The sequence below is a fragment of the Canis lupus genome, chromosome 9 (genome assembly GCF_011100685.1).
Source record: "Canis lupus familiaris isolate Mischka breed German Shepherd chromosome 9, alternate assembly UU_Cfam_GSD_1.0, whole genome shotgun sequence".
In the NCBI taxonomy this organism is placed as follows: domain Eukaryota; kingdom Metazoa; phylum Chordata; class Mammalia; order Carnivora; family Canidae; genus Canis; species Canis lupus.
In genome coordinates, this window is record NC_049230.1 from 22443288 (window position 1) to 22448673 (window position 5386).

Consider the following 5386-nt stretch of genomic DNA (forward strand, 5'->3'; position numbering starts at 1 on the left):
CTCGGCGCGCCCGGCCGGCTCGCGGCTGCTCCCTGCAGGCCGCCGCGCCGCCGCCGGCCCCCGCCCCCCGCCCCCCGCCCCCCGCCGCGCCCCGGGACCCCGGCCAGCCGCCCCGCCGCCCCTCGGCCGCCTCTGCCCCCGCCCCGCTCGCACTCGCCCGCCCCACTCCCGGCGCCGCCGGCAGGAGTGGTGCTCGGTGACATATTTTAAAAAATAGCTTTGGCTTGCTGGAAGAATCGGAGGTTTTTGGGTTTGCACCACGGGGATGGAGAAGGGAATATAGACGGGCCGCCTGCACCTTCTAAGTCGGGGAGAAAGTCTAAATACCAAGCCCTAGGAGCTTTAGAATTTGTTTCTGAGTTCAGGGGCCCTTCTTTGCCAGTTACTCACTGTGTGACCTTGAGCAAATCACCACCGCTCTCGGGACGGAGCTTCCTCAACCTTAAAATGTTAGGGCTGGGCAAGTGACCCCTGAGGTCCTTTCTCCCTCAATCATCCCACGTTTTTAATCCTTTTGGAGGTTTACTCCCTATTACCCCCTCCCCTTCTCATTTCTAACATTATTACCTGATCCACTGCCTCCTCTTTCAAATGTCACCCTCTTTCAATATAGGCTTTCTATTCACTGCCACCAGCTATTTCCTCAACAACTGGTCCCCTTGGTGAGCTGGGGAGGGGGCAAGGCCTGCCCTACCTCCTCAACTCTCAGCCCTACAGTGGTGGTATTTCCTCTTGTGTTTGCCCCCACCCAAATCCAAATGGTACTAGGGCCAAACTAAAGAGGAGGGCAGGCTGCAAAAAAAGGATCTTCTTCCCCAAAGGAGAGGTCTCCGCCATTCCAGCTCCACCTCCCATGTGCGTGCACACACACACACACACACACACACACACACCTGCATTCATGGATATAAAACCATCTCAGTGACGCCAGAGCCCCTTTCATCTCAGGATCTCCCAGCGCCAGGCAGAACCCTAATTACCCCAGCACCCCCCTGGTCCCGCCGGTTCCCCCACTATCATTAGCCCAGTTTTACCAGCGGGGGCCACAGCCTTCCCTTGGCTCCCAGGGCGGAGCCCAGTCTCTATAGTCTGCTCTTGGGAAGGTGTGTGTGTATGTGTGTGTGTGTGTGTGTGTGTGTGTGTGTGTGTGTGTGTGTGTGTTAAGGGGAGCTGCTCTACCAATTGCCCAGTTTATAATGGGCAGAATCACTTGCCAAGTGGGGCTCTAAGTCTATCTGAGTCAGGCTGCCCTTGTTCATATTATCCTCAGGCTCTTGCCTCCTCAGCTCTGTTGGAGCGACTCCTCTTGGGGGGAGAGCATAATTGGGGTCTGCAATGCATAGAGGAGGGGAGAGGAGGGTGCCTCTCTTGGGACCCCTTGGAATCCTGGGGATGAGAGGGGCAGCTGGGATGAAACCCACAGGATGCAGAGTGGGTGGTGATGAGGACTATACAGTGGGTGAAGGGAGCCTGCAGGGTGCAGAGTCAGCATGCAATAAGTGAACCTGTGGGTTCAGCCTGGGCTTGCAGTGGACATGCACCAGCTCAGTGTGGGGCAGTAGGCTGCATCGTGCAGCATCAGGGCAGTGTGCAGTGCGAAGTGACTGTCTTCGGGTCAATGCCACGTCCTCGATGATCATGTTTGGCTGAAACCCGGGGGAGCAAGGCTGTAATGTGCAATGCTTAGGGTGCATGCTCTCTCCTGTATGGAAATAGTCTCTTGGGATTAGCCTGCCCAGGGAGTTGAGATGGAATCCCTGTGCATGGGATACATTTATGAGATGAGCTGCATTTATACTGTGCACCCGTCAGGCAGAACCAGGAGGCAATGGGGAAGTTTGGCACTAATCTGGATTAGGACAGGGTGACGGAGTCCAGAGCGGGAATACGAAGTGCTATGGTTTTGTCTCCCTTCCACTATGGCTTCCCCCACATCTCTGACGAAAGGCCCTAAAGATATCTAGTGAGGGAGACTTTTTGAAATCCTAGACCCAAAGCCATAGAAAATGAAGTGCTTCCTGATCCATCTCCCTACCTCCCCCAGGGGCAGAATGGGGCAGCTTGAACTCAAAGACCAAAGTTTACCATTCCCATCTTCTCCTTACCTCTCTTCCTTGGCTCCCAATATGGGCTGGTAACAGACCTGGGCAAGGGCAAAGTCAAGGGCACACTGCCTCCAAAGCAGGCATCCCGCCAGATGCCGGGATCCAGCCCAGGTCTGGAGTTATAGCCCCTGCCTGTTATTGCATCAGCCCCCTTCCCACCCCACTCATCCTGCCTACCCCCATTTCTTGAAGCTTCTAGCTCCTCTCAGAGTCATTTCAGCCCCAGCTTTTGTTGTCTCCTTGCCAGGAAACCCCCACCCGGGGCCGCAGTCTCCTCTCATCCCCCCCACCTCTGCTTTAGGGCCCAATCCCTGGGGATAGTAGGGGGGTGGGGCACAAGTAAGGATGGATAAAGACCCTCTGAGGGGGATCTGCCTGAAGGCCCCCTCCCTCTTAGATTTTGGTTGCCAAGGAGGCAGCAGGAACAGCCTGTTCTCTGGGCTCCCATCGGAGCAGCTATGCCTGGGCCCCGCCTTCTCTCCTTTCCTCCTTCCTTTCCTCTCAGACTGTTGCTAGGAAGCACCCCAAGATTTCTCAGGGTCCCCCCTAGAAGCCAGAGGATCCAAATATCTTTCTGAAGAGCTTCCCCAAAAGCCTGGAAGCTAAGACCCCACACAGTATCCTCTACCCCTGCCAAGAAGCCACAAACAGTTGGGGGTGAGGGAAACAAGGGACAGGCCCTGGACCAACCTGCCCTGGAACTACTGCCAGGGCCCAAGCCTCAGTAACCCCACCTCTCCCCCATTTCCAGCTCCTGCACTCTGGGTGATGTCAGCAAGTGATGAGGTGTCCAGCGGATACCCCTTGACTCTGCAGACACAGCCCCACTTATTGGGGAGTTCTGGAAAAGCAGCAGGGGAAACCAGCTAAGAGAACCCAACCCCCAGATGTTTCTCCCCCTTAGAGATCTTTCAATCGAGAAAAGGTAGTGGAAATGGAGAAAAGAAAGAGGTTTGAGCCTTACCACACTGCAGCCCTCCCCCTCCAATGAAAGGAGATGGGACAAGCTGGTGTGGAGGCCAGGAGCACACAGTGGTTCTCAGGGCCTGAAGGGAGGGGTGGTGGTGCAAAGGAAATGGCAAGCGGGCTTCCTTTCCCTGCCACTGTCCAGGCCTCAGGATCACAGGACGTCTCTTCTCTGAGCTAGGAAGGAGTGTGGAAAGGGGAGGCATCCTTCAGGGTGTTGGAGAGGAAGCTACTTCAATAATTAGTTCAAATTCTGCCTTTCATTGTCCTGGCTGGTCTCTTTCTGGACCTCTGTAGGGCAGGGGAAATCCAGGAACTATTTTAAAGTGGGTCCACATTGTAGGCTTCTCCCCCATCCTCTTCTCTCCCAGATAGAAAGAAAGTGGAGATTTTAATGTGGGACCTGTTGGAGAAGGGAATTGGTTTGGAACCAGCTGTGTATGAGTGTGTGGGAACAACTCTTCATGCCTCTGCTGCCAATTAACTCCCCAGAGCAGGGGGACTCAGGCAAGCTTCCAAAGAAAATGTTCCAGCTAGGGGAGGGGAATGACTCAGTTTCCCTGTGGAGAGAAGGGGAGCTGAAACCCTTTGTACCTTGTATGCTTACCAAGTATTTCAATGTTTCTGGGTCTAGACTCTTGCCACTTTTCCTTATATTTATTTTTCACCTAGAATGTCCCCATCCCTTTGGGCACCAAAACCCCTATTCCCTACAGCCTCTTATCTAACCCTAAGCCCCCACTCTGGCCTTTTTCTGCCTCTGTTCAGTGTTGCCATGTAACTCTACCTGGCTGGTTTCCATCTGCCCCACTTCTCCAGGTAGACCCCTTCCCCAGCCAGACCAGCCAATAAGATGAAGAGGTTGGAGCTTGGAACTAAGAGAGCAGAGGTGGGAGCTAAGCCTTTATCAGTGCTCAGGGGGGAAGAAACGGACAGCAAGAGAAAGTGGGGTAAGAAGGATTTTTGAGAGGGGCTGTATGGAAGGGCAGTTTTCCTCTATATCCAAAGAGGATGCTGATAACTTTTCTCTTACCCACAGGAGGATTTTCATAGAGTCCTATCCTTGGGGAAAGAGGATCCAGCCAGAGAGCCTGTGGGTCATAGGAAGCTAATGTGGTATGGAGGGAGGAAGTTTGTGGAGGTACCTGGGTGGCTCAGTGGGTTGAGTGTCTGCCTTCGGCTCTGGTCCTGATCCCAGGGTCCTGGGATCGAGTTCCGCATCCGGGCTCCCTGCTTAGCAGGGAGTCTGCTTCTCTCTCTCCTTCCACTCTTCTCCATGCTCATACTCTCTCTTTCTCTCTCTCTTTCGCTTACTCTCTCTTTCAAATAAATAAATACAATCTTTTAAAAGAAAGAAAAATTGTCTCTGATATTTACAGACTAGAGAAGCCAGACATTAAAAGCAGAGAAATTGAAGATGGCCCAAGTCCAGAGCTAAGGGGGTCCTTGTAGTCCCTTAGGAGTCCAGTCCTTGGGGGAACCCTGCCAAGCCTAGGAAAGGAGCTGCTGGTGAGAGGTGGGGGGACAAGGAAGGCAGATGGCCTGACTACAAAAGCCGCCTCCCTGCCTCTGTGAAGTGGGAAGAAGGTACCCCAGAGATCTGCCAGGCTTCCTGCCAGAGAGGGATGGTTGAAGCTCAGAATATCACTATCCTCAGGGCCCAGATAGTCCCCCAAATGTACCCAACACCCACTAACTCAGTCAGGAGCAGTCTCAAAGTTGACAGCTTCTCTCTAAGAGTGGCAGGCTGGGTGATGAGGGATGGGAGAGGAACTGTAGGATCTAAGGATGGCTCAGGGTCGGGGGCCCTGGGGCACTATAACCAGAAAGGAAGGAGAGGAAGGAGCAGACAAAGGGAAAGTGGGGATCTGGGAAAAAGGAGGGAGACCAGGTACATGTGAGGCCACACAGGAACAGGGTTTGTGGTCATCTCGAGTTTGAGTGTGTGTGTGTGGCTGGGGCAATTCGGAAGTTAAGTGTGGGGAGTCTGGGTTCTCCCCCCTTCCTGTTTTGGAAGCTTTAGCTCCTCATATTTGGCAGCTGTTTTGCAGAAGTACTCTTTCTTGGTGGTGTCACTTGAGTAGGCACAAAAGGGAGCAGAATGGAGGTGGTGTGGATGGGTCTATGGGGAGGGAGAAAGGCCATAGGCAGTGACCTCAGAGGGATGTGATCTGGCCCTCCTTCAGCAGCACTCGAACCCTCAGAACAGGAGTCCTTGTCTCTGTATTGTGATTTTGCTCCAATACCTGGGATCCTGTTATTATCTGTCACAAGGGCCACAAGTTTGCTTCCAGACCCTGAACACAGTGCTCTCC